Below are 17,544 nucleotides of genomic sequence, written 5' to 3' on the forward strand. Positions count from 1 at the left end.
GTTCATGTTTATTGCAGCTCAATGATTTCCAGATCAAATGCAGTCAGTTTACAAGTAAAAAGATGTTTGGTTTGTTTTTCCAACTACCAGGTCTACAAGCCCATGCTGGGATCTAGAAATTAAGTTGTCATCTTTTTGGCAAAAGGAACGGAGAAGAATTCTGCTCGCCCACTCCCGGAGCTGCTGCGTATCTCCAGCTTCAACAGAGATTACAAGGAATAAAAATGAAGACAATATTTTCTAACCCACTTATCTCATTCCGCACCTTAGGGCCCCAGCAAGGTAATCTGATTTTAAAAGCTACATCGAGGGCAACTTGAAGTGACAAGACTTAAGTACCACTTAAAATCTCCCTGCATATTTAGGTAGCTATAGTATGTACCTAACTTTAGGCACCCATTTTTCAAAACTGTTCCCCTTAATTTAGTCAGCAAATTAATCAGATCTGCATATGATTACACAGAGATAGCAGATCATTTCAGTAGGAAGGTGCTATTTTTATATAGACACTTGTCAGAGCAGAATTGCATGTTAAACTAAAATTTATGAGTCCGCAAGCCGAGTCTCCATTAACTATTTGACAGCTGCAAATTATTGCATTAGAGGCACAGCCAACTTGCGTACACAGATACACGTGTGCATGTGACTTAACCATTCCACAGCTGTCTGTCTGTCTGTTTGTCTGTCTGCCTGCAAAACCTCAGCTCTGCAAGGGTTAGAATCTCTCTGTCATGGCAGCTCCCATAGGTCATAGCCAGGTGTCTGAGCCCCACAGTTACACATATGGAAGAAGCAAGGTATTCGAGGGGCAGAAGAACTCTTAAAACCTGCTTTGCGATGGATTAGGATCTTACACCATTCTTACAGCGCTCTTTATCAGGTCCCCTGTGATTCCCCCACAGAAAAACCTCCAGTTTTCAGCCATGTCTTTTCTTCTCCACATTTCCTCCCCCCATACACCCAGCTCTTTCCTTCTGGGCTCCTGTGCTGACTGCTGCTGGTTGCCACTGGTCAAACAAACACCCCTAGTAGGATGGCTGCCTCGAGCTTTGCAGAGGATTCGAAGGAGCATTAACTAACAGCTGTATACGAAACCTGGATTTATTGAGAGTAAACTGAGGCACTGTTTGCCCCCGCTGAAGATCTGCCATGAAAGGTTCCCACAGTACAGCATCAGCACTGCCCACCCCGTCTGGATCTGGCCTTTGCCTCCTTCTGCCTTGCACCTTTGGGAGTTAATGGGAACATCTGATGGCAACCCAAGAGATAATGCAGAAGAGCTTGCAGGAAAAGAGAGCTGAAAATAAAGGCTGGGAACACGGCCAGCATTTACAGATGTACTGAGTTAACGAGTTTGGGGGAACTTTCCAAAACATTATCCGGTTTTACCCACCCGGCCTCTCATGCTGGTGTCACAAGCTGGAGATGACTCCTTGCAGGGGCAGTCTTGCCAGGCCATCCTGGCAGGATTACTCTGGCTCTCCCCCTTCTCCCACCCCCTCCAACAAGGACAAACAAGGGTGTTTAATTAAATACCAATGTTATCATTTCTAGCTAAGTGTAAAATCGTTGATTTGGAAAGCACGGCGCCTGGCTTTCATCATTAAAGAGCACTGTGATCAATGGAACATCAGGCCAATTACGGCTGTTATGGTACCCAGAGATGTGTTTCTGTTCTCTGGCTCTCTTTATGTATTCAGGTGCAAAATGAAGGAAAGTACAGCAGCAAACACAAAGTGCACTGCTGAGGACACATTCGCTCCCGAGGAGCTCCTTCCAGGGCCCCTTCCATCACAGGCCTGGTTAGTGCTGGGCAATTGCCCTCCCTTTCCCACTCCAGCCACAGTCAAAGTCTCACCCACAATGATAAAATCTGCCTGGAGATTTTAGAAAGCTATATTCGTGCAAGACAGGGTTGTTGCTCCAGCAAACAAGCCACCGCTGACATGTCTTTACAAACAGTCATGGGAACTCTGAAATGAGTACAGCTAAGAGGTACGGGGGTACTTGTGGCTCATCCCATCCTCCGGATGATATTTTCCCAGCACGCAGTCACAGCTCGTGCTATTTGACTCATCCTCATCTGAGAATGCAAGTAGTTCCCAACTGGTAATGCAGCATTTCTGCTTGCGGGCTTAGAGCTCGGTTTCTCTCGTGATGCTTCAAGCTGAGCTGGGTCCAGGACAGCCAGTGGATGTTCGATGCTGGGAAGAAGGGTCTAGGTACATCATTCATGTGCTTTGCAGAGAGAGAGCCCACAGGACAAATCTGGACCTCAGCAGCAGACCCTGATATGGGGGTTGAAGGAGCTGAGTGCAGCTGTCTGTGAATCAGTTTTGTCTGATGTTTAAGCAGAATAAACTTTTACCCTGCCAAAGCCAATCCTTCTGCCTTGCTGCAGGAAGGGTGTTGTTCCAAGCCCCAGCCTTGTAGCAATGAGATAGGCCTTGAACAACCCTAATTTTCTTCCAGATTGTGCTCACTATAGGCAATGCTGTGTTGTAAAAGCCAAACTGTGCTGCTGCCCAAGGAGGGATGGTAGGTAAGGAAATGTTTTAGGCTGGAGGAAAAATGGAGCTCTCCCAAATACTACTGGCATTAGACTTTGGATTAAACCCTGTCCTTAGTCATGCCAGTGCAGAGCTGCTCCTCTCTGCACAGCTTTCAGAGAACTGCAGATTTATCCCTGTTAAATCATGCTTCAGTTCCACGCTTCTGTATCACTTTCCTCACAGTTTCTCTCTGAATTATTTTAATTCCTTATTAGAATAAATCAGTCTGCCTTGCCAGTTAGAGCACAAGACGTTGCAGATAGTTACTGACTCAGAACTGAACACTTACTACTGGATTCCCAAGAAAAATAACATTACATTGGACTTTGAGAAAATTCAGATATCTGAAAGCAAAAGTAGCATTCTGTGGGAAGCTGTAATTATTCCAGATAACCAACAGAAATCCAAAAAACTCAGAGAAGAGTTAAATGTAAAAGCAAACCAAGATGGCCAAGGTACGGAAATCAGTGCTGAGGCATAGCAAGTTGCAGGCAGCCTTCAGGGATACCAGGAAATCAGTGGACATGTATGGCTGGCATGCAGTGCTATTGATGGCTGCAGATTAAATTGATATTGAAAGCCCATTTCATTTTTTATCTTTCTCTTATTAAATTATTTTAGGATGAGAAAAAGGAGACCACAAATCTGTCTGCTAAGAGCAACATGGAGGTATACCACATTAAAGTGGCAATAAAGACATCATGGACAATCCCTTGGCTCAGAGCCTCAAGATGTATATCTTACACAAACCTTGCTCATAAATTAATTTAGACCAGAATACAGTCACTGCCTCATAAGCACAGGATGTTCCTAACCTTTCAATTACCTGTTTTTCTGCAAAAATAAAAGATGGTAGAGATCCCCAGACACTGGTGCAGATCCCAACCCCTTTTTGTAGCTCATATGAGACAGATCTCCAGAAATTAACACTGATCCTGTGCTTGCACTTTATCCCTTGTAAGGAAACAGCCTTGTCTTTCTTGGCGTACCCTCTCTGGGTGCCTGTGAATGAAGTAACCCATGTCACAGAGAAGCTAATAAAAGCGGCGGGTGGCCCAACATGTGAAACCTTCCCCCAGCTCTGTGCAGCTCTGCTCGCTGGGTCTTGCTGTGCCAGCTCTGGTCTCCAGGAAGCTCTGACATTTTCCTTGATGGTCCCAAGATAAGGAAAGAGAACGGTTACTTGGGTTAGCATGAAACATTTGGTTTTGAATCCTGGCCACAGATGTACCCTGTGATCAAACACAGATCATCTGCTCTTCCTGCATCTTGATTCACCCATATGCTGGGGACAGCAGCATTTCCTTACCTCCCAGAGCAGCCTCAGAGCTTGGAAGCAGCATCTTGCTTTTTCGCTGGCCAAGAAAATTTCTTACCATCAGTGCTAAGTGGGTGTTTTCTCTGTACGGTTTGCTCAAAGGGAAATAAAAAGGCAGAAAGAAAAGATGTAAAGCTGTTCTTAAAAGAAGACATGTTCATCTTTAGAAAACTGAGAAAATATTCAAGTGCCACTCATTTAGCACTTCTGACAAATCAAGCCTGGAGCAATTAGCTTGCTGACTGCTTGAACATTGCTGGGTGTCATCTAACTTACCATCAGGACAACTGACGGGACATCTCCAGCACATCCTGGTTACAGAGAGCTATTCCCATCTGCCCTGCTGGCCTGGTTTGAGGACCTTCAGGTGCACCCACCAACCACTGCCAATTCTTAAATGAGAAACAAGAATGGAGAATATTGGGTTCAGGAAGAAAACCAGCTTGTCTGGTCATCCCTGAGCTTTCACCACACACATCCTTGGACAGGAACATTCATTTCTCAGAGCAGCCACTCACAGAGAATGATGCGTTTTGTCCCAAAGTCTGTGGGTGAAGGAAGAGCAGCATGGGAAAGCCATGTACCTCTCTGAGGTCACGCATCAGCTTATCACAGGCTCAGGATAAGCCCCTTATCCTTTGCAGAGACCCCTGTGCTATGTACCACACTGTTTCTCCTGACAAAAACCAGGACTGAATCAGTCATTTGCTTATCCTCCATGCTGCAGATGTTTACAGGCATTCTTACCAACACTTCAACAAGGCGCTTGTCCCAGGAGACTGTTTACACATTCTTCAACTTCTGAGCTTTCAAACACTCCATTAAATCTGAAATTCCCACCACAAGCAGTGAGCATGCGTCAGAAGGTGAGGAGTGAGCCCACGCGTAGTCTGGGTGGCACAAGGAGCACACATTCAAACACAGAGTGGGTGTTAGCCCAATCTCTTCCCCCTCAAGCCTTTCCCTACATCAGACAATGACTGCACCAAATTTCCGAGCAGTAATAGCTCTGAAAGTTGGCAGACTTGAAAATAAAACATGAAACCACATACTTAATCACCTGGGTACTGGAGCATATAATTTCTCTACCCACAAGCCTGAAAGCTGCCAACGCAGTTGCAAAAAGGAGCTGCAGTGTGGGGCAGAAAGCACAGGTCTTTTGTAAAATGTTTTTTGCCCAAGAAGCAAGAACATTTGGTTACCAAAACTATCATCTTCAACTTTTAAGACACGTGCCCCAACTCTTTGTGTTTTTCAGTGAAATGAGGTTGAAGATACTGTCCTCGATAGGAAAACCTGCACATCGAGATACAGAGAAATCAGTTGCTGGTCTCTGTTCAGATGAGATGCAGAAGTGAAGCAGAACTGACACCGAATTACCCCTCACATTTAAGGTGCTTGTCCTATGGCTGTGTGTGGGGTGTTAAGCAGGGCATGGTGAGGAAGTTGGCAACCAGCAGTGTTTGATGTGTAGCTAAAAAACAAAGACTGCTTCGGGAAAGAAAGACTCCCACTGCTGACGGTCTTTCACAGTCAAAGAGTCATGTCTAGACCAAATCCAATATTCCTAAAGAGGAGACACATTACTTGGGCTGTAGCTTCCAGCTCTGGAAATATTGGGTTTGTTGGAGTCTGTGATTTGAAATTAGGTTAGCTAACCAATAATGTGTCCAAGGAAATCCATGCTGAAAATGGAAAAAAATGGCAATGGGCAGCAGAGAAATGTTACATGAAGATATTAACAACTAGATGATGTTTGTCCTTCATCCTACTTTCCTGTGAGAGAAACCAGGTCTCACGTAGGATTTGTGCTAGCTGTTTGTCAAATCTTTTCCTCCAGACAGGACAACTGGCCAAGATTTCAAAAGCATCTGCACCACAACGGGTCTTGAACATGCTCTTCTGGCACAGACGGCTGAATTTCAAGGCCTTTTTTATGCCAAGACCTAGATTTATTGTGAGGGGACTTGTGCTGAAAACAAGTCAGTAAGTCATAAAGAGACATGCTCATCTCTGAACTCTCCAGGCTGGAGACATATCTGTTTATTGGAGATATCCGTTAGAGAACTCGAGTCATCTGGGCAACAATGCTTATCAATTATTCAGGCTGCATACTTTTTTTATCCAAGCTACAGATACACAAGGTTTCTTGAAAACAGGGTAATCCAGCTATCCCATGTTCTACCTTTAATCCACCTGGAATTTATAGGAATTTAATGGAATATATAGGACTTTCCTAAAGGAATGAAACTGCATGAGAGCTCTGAACTCACAGGCCTTTCCACCTAAAACTGTGATGGGGTGAAAGCAGACAGTTAATCAACGAAACTGAAGACAAGGAGTCAAAAAAGAGATGTCAGAAAGGAAGACTCACAGGCAATTTAATGAAAATATTATCATCCTAAATTGCATGTTTAAAAGTCAAGAAAATAAAATTTTAATGTGGCATGAGTAAAAAGAGTTACATTTGAATACACTTTTCTTTAAAAAATAAAAATAAAAAATCTCGTCTTCTAAATAGTCAACAATCTGTTGCAGATAAAACCATAGGATGGTAATTGGAAACGAGTCTAGTCCCATGACAGGAAATGAACTCTTATCAATGGCTTTTGCAGATCTCAGTCAAACAGTTGGGAAATCAGTAGTCATGGAAATTCATGAACCTAATATTTTTGTTCTAAAGAAGTATATAGCAAATACATTCCCATGTAATGAGTCCACACAGATTTATTCTGTTTGTATGTTTGTTTGTTTTGCCATAAAGATAACCCTGGATAAGAAATCCAGCACTTCCTGGTTTGGACTGTGTCAGGATTCCTGGTAACAGCATTGAGGAGAAAACCCACGTAATTCGCTTGGCAAACCGAGACAGACTCCAGCTTCCAAGAGAGTGACAAGAGATTTTCTAGCATCTCCCAAGCTGGGCTAAAGACAATAACAGAACATTATATAACGTGACAGAAAGCCATTTTCACCACAGTCCATTAGTGCAGCTGAATCACTCAATTCCGCAAACTGTGCTGATCATTCAACATTAATTGGAGCAAATTATATTATAATTTATGACCTTTTTCCTTCATAATTACTTATAGAAGGAAATGGTGAGGAACTAGTAATTAGGATGATGGGAAAAAGCTTCAGAATAACTTTTGAACAGGAGTGTCCTGTCTTTTTCTTCCCCTTCCTCTCAGCTTAACAACAGACAAGTAAATTACCTGGCACTTACTTGGGTCATCATTTACAGCCATGCCCCAGTCTCAAATGGAAAATTCACAGCATACTTTCTCTAGATGCATGGGGAGGACCTTTGTCCTTTCCTGTATTAGAGACACAGGGCCTGTGCCACTCTTTCTCCAGAAGGATGATTTGAAACCTTAATGAAATCCAGATATCTTTTCAAACAGGACCAATAACCACTGCTTATCTTATACGCACAGAAGAGAAAATGTTACTTAGACTCAAAGGCAAATTATAGTGAAAAAGAAAACCTCTAGCAATGTAACTTCATAAGCAATTATTCCTTTCACAGCCCTTTATTCCTTGCATATTGTCAGCCTTCTTCAGCTAAATGCCCTGCACTATTTGATTGCCTATAAGTCAGTGCTAGTTGAAATGGACATTGTAAATTCATGCAAATGAGGAAGACATATATCCAAGCCATAATTCTTTACTTCAGGCTAACTTGCTCAAGTTATATACTGCTTTTTTGGATACAAAACAGGCCTGACTGATCCATTTTTCCATGGTGATCAGAAGACAGGGTGCGGGGTTGGTAAAAATGTACTGATATTTTGGCAGTAAAAACTCTTCAAACCTTTCCAGACAAGATAATATTCAAATCCAGAATCTGGAATAAAAGCAGCATGCAATTTCTAGCTCAAGCTGAAAATTCAGGATCACACTGTACCCGTTTTACTCCTGTCACGCATTGTTTTCTTAAGCAGAAGGTGTGCGTTGAAGGGAAAACAATAAAGGAGTTGATGTGAATAACAAGGCTTTGGTTCCTACTCTACCTTCCTGTTTACCAAGAAACAAATCTCATCTGAATTTCTGTACAGTACACAAAGATAACTAGCATCTAAATAAGATACTGCAAGCAAACTTATTGTTACAAGGCCAAGTCAATCCATGCAATCCATGCAAGTAATGCCCTCTGAAAGAGATGGGAAACCTTGACATGAAGTGATTACAGACTCAGGATGAGGTGGTAGCATGGCATGCATAAACCAGGGATAACTCTGGCTCTACGTTTATATTTTTGAAGATAATGCATTTTTAAACAAAAATGAAGGAAGCTAGAGACTAGCAAAAGGCTCAAATTATGGCTGTTTTTTCAGAGGAGAACACAAAGCCACATTGGTGCAAAGAGGAAAGATGCCTCTCCACTTCTGTGGGTGCGGTGAGGAGGCAGAAAAGGGTTCTGGGGACAGCTCACATGTGAGGATGTCTCCACTGCAAGCAGCAGTGAAGCATACAAATAATGAAGCAGCTGCAGGGGCACTTGAGATGCACTTACAGCCGTAAAAAGCTGAACAGAGGCACCGACGAGCTTCTAGACAAGCAAAATGCCCCAGTCTGCCATGTCACTGGTGCCCAAGTAAGCCTCTTGTGAGACAACCTCTCAGCTACAATGCCACTGGCAGCTTAGATATATGTACAAGAACAACTCCACTATCTGGAAAGGACTCCTTGAGATACTCAGGTTGGTGAAAAAGCAGAACCTGACCAGGAACAGCTCAAAACAGTCCATAATACTGCCACATAACTTCAGGATGGAGATGCTCCTCGCTCTGTTCCCTCAGTTCTTCTTCACTGGCATTAACCATGCAGGCTTAGAAAAGGACCTGTCGTCCCTTTTCCAAAAAAAGCATAGGTGTTTTTCTCAGTGCTGCAAGTAGGCCTTGTTTCCATTAAAATCAATCTTTCAGCTGGCTTTGGAAGTTCAAACAAGCACTTGGCTGTAAATCTCAAAGTTTTATCCAGACAGTGATGTTAGCTGTTTCTGTCTGTAGGAAATGTTGCAGTTTGACCTAACAGTTCTTCTAAACAGGAGCTTTACTACATCTCCAGTGTCAGTCTCAAAAGTGATGGTTGGAAAAAATGTCCATTGTTATTAAAAAGGAAAGTCAGTTCCCAAAATAAGATATATCACGCTCCATCGTTTCCCTGCCAAACATTCCCGTGCACTTAACGACTCCACTAGGAAAAGAGTTTAAAGAGAACAGTATAGATCGGATTATCGAATGACAAACTCTTTCAACCTTTAATTCAGAAAGCACAGTGCTCTGGCATCCCACCCCATGTTTTAGCAACTGGAATATCAGATACAACCAGGGCGTACTGAATCTACCATTAGTGAGAAACACGCTGTACAGTGTGATGGGAGTCTTTTACTGTCGAGCAGACTGGAGGGGAGTTTTTCTGTTAGTCCCACACAGAAAGCAGTGCAGCTGAGCAGAACACAGGGCAGTTTTGTCCTTTTCACTTGCCCTGCTGAATGGACTGTCAGCGGTTCAGTCTGTGCATCATGAATGCTAAAGTACTGGTTCACACTGGAGTCCTCAATAGACCTGCTGTGGTACCAGGCAGCCTCATAATTCCCACCACTGCAGGAGAAGCACAGCATTACCAAAAAAAAAAAAAAAAAAAAAAAAAAAAAAGAAAATCCCCCCAAGCCTCAATCAGCCCCTGTAGCCATACATTTAATGATGTTTCTGCTCTCCATTTCTGCCTCCTCTATCTGAACTGTTGAGTATACATATGGGACCTACTCAGTAACATGGCATTGCTGCCCACTTTATCCCAGTACTGTACTGGAAACAGGAATCACTTTAAGTGCATCTTAAGCAAATTTCTTCAGTGGCTTCTTGTTCTGCACCCCCTCACTGACTTTCCAGATCTCTGAATAATTTGTTCACACAGTGTTGCTTCCTCACCATTAGAAGCCATAAATCAAAACAGAAGTACTGCAAGATCTCACATTCTTGGAATCAATTACTTATATATATATATATTTTTATTTTTTTTTTAAATGAAAAAGAATATACGCAAGAAGTACCAGGGAGTCACAACTGCTCTTTTAACAAAGGTTGATACAAACTGAGTTTAACCCAAATTTGTGCCAAAAAAAGAGAACATTTTTTCCCTATTACTTTAAAAACAGAAGAATTCCCCCAACCTTGGCTTGCTTCCTGCCTGCAGCCTTTGGGTTTGCAGATCTGTACCCATACCACATGCCTGCCTGCCAGGCTCCTTTCCTGCACGCTCCATCCCAGCCTCTGGCATCCCGTGGCTCCAAGCCAGCAATTTGAGGAGGGCTTGCAGCTGGCCAGCACATCCCCCTGGGTCCAGGCATCTCCTGTCTGCTTTGCTATTTGTCCCCACAGAGCAGCACAGAGGAATGATTCCATGGTCAGGGAAATCGCCATTACAAGGCTGGCTGTGGGGGTCTCACAGTCAGGCTCAATATGTCAGGACAATATAACCATGGTGTAGGGAAGCACTGAAAGAGGCAGCAGAGAGGAGCTGCTCAGCAAGAGAGATGTGTGCTGTCACCTAAGCTGTTTTTCCTACTCTTCTGGACCAAATCCCCTTTTGCCACTCAATACTCTCATGAGATCTTCATATCAACAGGCCCAGAGTAACAGCATGGCCTATGGAGCTGCAGATTAGAAAATACCTTATCAGCTTTACTGAAGAAATAGGAGAGCTGGCCGCTGGCACACTGTTATCTGTTAATGGCTACACCATCATGGATCATCTCTACGACCTTCCTATGCAGAAATCCTGCCCGTAATTCAAGGACAAACACCCACTCTTCACCACTGCACCTCACAAGCCTTTCAATCTGATTTTGGACCCTACCTACCCAAAATCTGCAGCAGTATGTTCACAGAAGTGACATGAACATGCAGAGTGTTGTTTAATTACCACCAGTCTTCAGAAGCTGTATGATAACAGTGCATGCCCTGCAGAGGGATCAACACCTCTTATGCAAGTCCCTAAAGCATGTAATTCCACCCCCCAAAAAAGCATCTGGAAGCTAACAGCAATGGTCTGAGCCTTGCAGATGACCTAAGTGAAAACAAACACACACATTCGATAGCACCCAACAATTACAGCCATTTAGTGAGGCCACCACAGCCAGCCAATGCCAGAGGCAGAGGCTCAGAGCCATGCTGAAATAGCTTTTTCATCATGGCTCTCATCTGGAACTGAAAATATGCATTTTGCAGAGTCAGATCAGCAGCAAGTTATCTTGGCTTTCTGCATCCCATATCCCTGAGAAGAAAATAGTAAAGAGCTGCGAGTAACCAGAAATTTGTAAGTCACATTAGGTTGATGATGGCTGTTTTTTCTGGGTTGCTATATAGCTGTTAGAATTAATTACTACTGATTTTCCTTTCATTAAGAAAATAATTTTTATAGCTTGATTTCACCAGCTGCAAATAAGTGAGACAACATTTAAAGCACTGAGCTGGCTTGTAAGGACTTTCACCACTTCAGACCATCAGTTTTTGTAACCATTTCTACAAATCTGCAGAATTTATAGCTGAAGTGTGTTTGCTATTTGCATGCGATCCCAGAAACAGGATCCTAAATAATTCAAAGATAAACAAGGACTCACACATATGCTAGACTCTGAGGTCTTTTTTTTTTTTTTTTTTTTTTTTCCAGGAGCTTCTGAGCATAACAGTGTGATCAGAGTCAAGTTATGATCTGGCTCTCTATTCCCAAGAACTAACACAGTTGTAGTAACCATCAAGGCCTATAGTCCCTGTTAGAGGATTTGAGCACAGCTGAATGCTTTAGTAATGATCTATATGCCATTAACAAAGATTATACACATGCACACAAACTTCCAAAGGCCAACAGTTATGTTAACAAATGGTTTTAGCTAATCTGTGAAAACTGGGCAATTAGTGCAACTTCTCCTGTTAAGAGCTGGTGTCCTTTGTTAACAGCTCACGACAGATCACTGAAAACAATTAGGGTTGTTAACATGCGAGGCACTAATGACATTTACAGTGTGAAGTCATGTGGTGTTCCTGCACGATGTGGGAATTTTAAACTAGAAAATACGTATGCTCGTGTGTGTCATAAACCTGCTCATTAGGGACTACCAGAGATGTCATCGTAGAATCCCGATTCCTTTGAATACAAATGTAAAAGGAGTCATGCTTTTTCTTCTGGCGATGCATAATACGACAGTTCACTAGAGTTGTCCATTTAAAACAAGAGAAAGACAAAGAGACAGAAAGGAAAAAGACAAAACCTTGTACTCCAGGACCTCTGCTGTCCTCCAGCAAGGTGTTTGTAGCGCCTGCTGGTGCCCTGCTCAGTCCTCCTGTTCTGCAGCTCAGTGCAACAATGTAATTGCAAGAATGGGCACACACCAGAGATGGATTTAAAATTCAGATATCCCATGCAACTCTCCTCTTGCAACTCTCCTCCGTTATCTTTTAGAAAGTAGGGGAGTTCCTTCTGTGCTGCCAATAGATGGGATCCAATTCCCACAGCTCTTTTCAGCCAGGTTTACATGTGGTGGAAGGAGATGCATTTCTCCTCTAGCTTTGCAAATTCTATTCCAAAGGGAAATTTTAACAAGGACATTAGTATTCAAATTTTGAAAGACTAATTCTGTAATGTCAAATTTTCTGTAAAACTGGACTTCCAAGTATTGACCAACTGTCATCCTGATGCTTTAATGGGCATCAAAAATAACAAATTTGAAACAGCTTATATACCTGGAAAAATTAAATAGCAACTCTTGATTTAGGAAAAATATAAACTGATGGAGTAACCTGCATTAGATGCAGAATTAAAATGCACATGGGAAATAAACTGGAATACCTCGCTCAATTTCTGTTCTTCGCAGGTCATCAAACTAAAATGAGAAAAGCAAACTTACAGTGTATTGCTAACCTGGGTTATGGAATAGAAAGTGGTCTAGGTGCTCCCATAGCAGTTTAGGAAAATACGTATTTTGAAAAGGACTGATTATTTTGGCTAATTCAGAATGAGTATGGTAAAGTACAGACCACACACATGCTTTCTGGACAAAGGATTGGACAGAAGTCTTTCTCCTGACTTCACGATACAAACCGGTTGGTTATCAGTATGTACCTACTTGCAAATAAAGGTCATTATTCAGTAATGCTTCTCTGCTCAGAGAGGTTAGTTAAGCCTGTGCATAAACAATATGGAAGGCAATGGAATATAAGAATCCACCTTTGATATAACCTTCAAAATTACCAGGAGCCAATAGCAGAAGTTTTAAAACTGACAAGAGATTTTTCCTCTGTTTTACTTTTTGAAATTATTTATCTTATATTACTTATATGATATTATTTTGATATTATTTATGATTTGATAACAGGCTCTGAGGCACCTCCACTGACCTGCACAGTCTGGCTTTGTCAGAAGCTTTACTGTATAACCACAAAATCTCCTTACTAGAAATTTTAGATAACTCAGACAACCTTTTGTTCAAATTTACTAACTTATGGCATAATATTGGCTTGTGAAAAACCTGCCAGTTTTACAGCTGCTCTCTCCAGATCCGAAGCAGAGGGAGCATCAGTCATTCACCACATACACCAGGCCACTTCCACCCAAAGGAGCCTGTTTACCCACAGACAGTATGTATGTCAGCTTGGGAATCCTTGTCTTCAGCACTAATTGGGTAAGAAAACCACTTTCATTTACAGTGTGAGTAATAATAAAAGAGCAGAGGAGCAAGATTTTTTTTTTTTTTTTTTTTTTTTTTCCAGTAAGCAGTCTCACCTCTTGTATCTCCTCACTTTTGGCTTTGTCCACCCAATATTTTGGGCATCAACCTGCATGCTTGAGCAGTCACAGGCACTTGTCCATTGCCACTCACATGCATCCCAATAACATTTCTAGTGCTACAATCCACCTTAATCTTCCTGTTAATGACAATCAACAGAGAGACGTCCCCCACAAAAGCTTTCAGCTGCCCCATGAACAAAAATGGTATTTTCAGGAGACATTTCTACCCAGTTTTTCAGACAGAAGGATGGATCAGATCAAACCAAGCTGTTTCAGCCCAGAGGAGGGAGCGGGCAGGAGACGAATGCGAAGGCATACGGGGAAAACACATGCACAACCAGTATTTGACTGCAGGGACCTACAATCTGGCAGTAGGAGACATCCAGCTTCTTTTTTTTTTTAACCTTTTGTTCATTGTTTTAGTAATTTTATCTCTTGATGACAGATGAGGCGGATATTGCTAGGAAACTAAATGATTTCTTTGACTCAGTGTTCTGTGGGGAGGATGAAGGAAACATGCCAGAAATGGAGAGAAATTTCCCGGGGGCAGAAAATGAAAAATTAATGAAATGCTAAGCAACACCAGAGTATGTCAAGTGAAAGGAAAAAAAAAGGGGGATAAGAACAATTAAAATCAGACAGTGCTCTAAAGGGGTTGGGATGATCAGCAAGGCAAGAGTGATAACCTGAAGAACTTGTGTGGTGAAATCCCTTTAACTCCCTGGGGGGAGCAGAAGACAGACAGGGAGCGTTCAGGCTCAGGACAGAGAGCAGGGAAGATCAGGCTCTCTAAGCCTGGCCTTAACACCAGCAAAAGTTACTTGAGTAACTTGAATAAAGAGTGACACAGATTTACAGGAGGAACGTCAGGGTGGACAGCCCAATTTTCTCTTCCTGCAGGGCAGTGATACCAAAGACAGAGCCAGGATGAATAAGCCAATCTCATCGACTTGTTTTTCATCAGGCAAGTACGATCCCTACAGCATGAGAGCAAATGGAGAAGGCAGCATGGACGCTTATCAGGAAAGGGAAAAAAGTAGCAAATGTGAGCTAATGTTCCTTATCATACACATGGCTTTGCTGACATCTGCCCATGACATCTGGCTATTGATAGGCTGAGCATCAGCACCGAGCCCAAATTTGCTGCTCCCGTCTTCTGGCCACTCAGCTGCCCACGAGGCATTTAGTGGAGTAGGTGACAGCTCCAGCGCTCAGTCTCTACCTAATCACAGCTTGGGGATGCCAAACCAACACTGCATACTGATTCTGCAGCGGCTCTCAGATGCCTTGGGTTCACGATGTGAGTCCTAGTTTGGAAACAGCTCGGTCTCGACAGGGGACAGCAGGAGAAGGACATGGATTTAGGTCTAAACTCGAGCAGGCACTGAGGCATATGGCTGTGCCTCTCTGGGACAAGGCTGTTTTCCTAGATTAGTGAGTGATGCTTCAGCTTGCTAATAATAACGCAGGGGAAGACTAGATGCAGAGACATGAAGAAACAAGAAAATAGGTCACTCTCTTCTGAGAATAAGAGAGAGAGGGGATAATGCTGGAAAACAAATAACTGAAGGACTAAAGCCCCACTTTGATGGGGCAGGATGTTAACCAAGAAAGCATCACTGGTGCAAAAGAAAAAAAAAAGAAGAAAGGAAAAAAAGGGCAACAATGGAGGACAGACAGCATGTAGTTTACAAAATGTACAAACAGGCTTTCTGTGGACCATATCCCTGAGACCAATGTTGTTCAGGGAACAGTGTGGTAGCCTCTGCTCTCCCCTTTAAAAAGGCTTAATCTGCTAATGCAGTGCTTGCCAGCAGGTCCCATGCTGAGCCCAGCGTGTCTGTTGGTACCAGCTAGGTTGTGCTCCCCAACCAGAGCAGCCAGATTTTGTTTTAGAGAGACAGGGCGAGGGGAACTGTCAGATGGAGAGTGTGGTGCCAAGACTTCTTTGATGGAAGGCGATAGACAGGTCTCACACTTCTGTACCAACTGTCTCAAAGCCTGATTTTTCAATCAGTTTTAATAATTTCTTCTGGACTCAAAATAAATGTGGACAGATGACATGATACCCAGACAAAACTTGATTCTCCCAGTGGGAAAAGGAATATTCCTGAGGTTAGTAGGAACTCAGCTCTTAAAGCCAAAGAAAGTAACTTTTTTTCTATATGCAGCCATTACATTTCTTTTCTGTGCATCTCTTCCTTCCTGTAAAAGAAAAACACTCATGACTAAGTGAGATCCAATGTATATATTTATGTATATATATGAAGTGTGATGCTGGAAGAATCCTGCTGCCAGAAACCCTGGATGATTTGGGACTGGAGCCATCCTGAAATCAACTGGAGCCCTTTGTTCACGACTCAGTGAGCATCTTCCCAAACTTCATGGAGATGTACCACTGAGCCTCTCCTGCTGCTGTCAGAGGGCTTGTGGATGTTATGTCAGAGTTGCACAATGTGAGAAATGGTCGCATTCCTCCTGCCAAATTGATCGGCGGACTTTTACCTTGACTGAGCGCTTCACCAGTTCAACAATGCCATACACGCCGTAACTGGCTGCCCACCTACAGCACGGTGGTAAAGTTTTGCTCACTAAAACCCAACCAGTCAAAAAGCCTTTGCTTTTTGCCAGCTGGTGCCTTTCTAAGGAAGCCAGTGGTAGGCTGCAAATTTTGACTTCAGGTACATCTGCTCAGGCTTGCGGAGCCCTCAGTCTGGGAGAAGATTTGTGCAGGTGTAGCCAGCACTTTTACTGCATTTATCACAACGCCAGATTTTAAACTGCTGGTACAATGGTGAGCAATGAAATCACAGCCTGGATTTGCTCTTGGATCCACAACTGTTTATCTGAGTTTTTGGCAGCCATCTCCATGAGCTACATGTAAGATTTTCATTGGGCTCTTTGTTTGGTACCGGCTGGATCCTCAGCAGCTGGAGTCAGCAGCTGTAATTTCACATAGCTTCAGTGAGACCCAGGTTCTGATTTATCCCAGCTGAGGATCTGGCCCACGGTACGAAGGAGATCACACTGTATGGAAAGCAGCTTCACTGGAGAGCAAGGCTGCAGGGCCACCGAGTCTGCCATCTGGCTCAGCAGCATGAGGGGCTGATGCTTTAAGAGAGGCAAGGAAGGAAAGTCTCCACCAGGCTGCTACCTGGCTGTGCAACACTGCACCGCATTTGGCTGGGGAGATAAAGCCCTGCATGCAATCCTTTTGTACTTTGAAACACCATTCTGCCCACTGGATAATGCTACGTGCTTTTCTACATTACAGTATCCAGTGCATATAAGCCAGTGGCATCACCAAAACCCTGTAATATATTCATTGGCACAAGTGAGGCCTAAATAAAACTCAGTGCTTTGCAGATTAGAATCCCCTACACAGAAAAAGGAGAAAAAACAGCTTTTTTACTCTTCTGTAAAATCCAGCACAAGGTAATGATTGGAGAAGGCTGTGAGCTGCTTGCAAAGTACCATTACAATAAACCTGCACGACACGCAAGGATGAACTCGAGATACTTTGTGCAAGAGTAGCTTAGGAAGACATCACAACACCTCTCGTGTATATTTTCACAGACCAGGCCCTCAGCTTCTCCCTTTGTCTCCTTCTCTTGTTGTTCCAAGCATTCGGACACCTTGTGGGGAGTCCTCTGTCCCCATTTATGTCAGGGGATGTGCTGAGGCAGGGCAGAGGGCATTTGCAGGATGCTCAGGGCCAGCTCCTGTCCCAGGAGTGAGAGCCAGCAGCTGTGGAGCTGAAATGGCCATGTGGGGAGAGGAAGGGTTGTGCAGGGCATGGATGCTAAGCTCTCAGGAGAGAAACATTTCCAAAATCTGTGGATTATCCTGGCCCTTGGTGTAAGAGAGGGTGAAGAGCCCCCA

The 17,544-nt window shown here is 43.2% G+C and overlaps 1 protein-coding gene across 10 annotated transcripts in view; it reads right to left on the reverse strand.

Moving 5' to 3' along the window:
• KALRN (kalirin RhoGEF kinase) overlaps positions 1 to 17,544 on the reverse strand; it is a 495,524-nt gene that overhangs the window by 351,907 nt on the left and 126,073 nt on the right. The gene's annotated exons all lie outside the window — the stretch shown is intronic.

Source organism: Aythya marila (genome assembly GCF_965140915.1).
Source record: "Aythya marila genome assembly, chromosome: 6".
Taxonomy (NCBI): Eukaryota; Metazoa; Chordata; class Aves; order Anseriformes; family Anatidae; genus Aythya; species Aythya marila.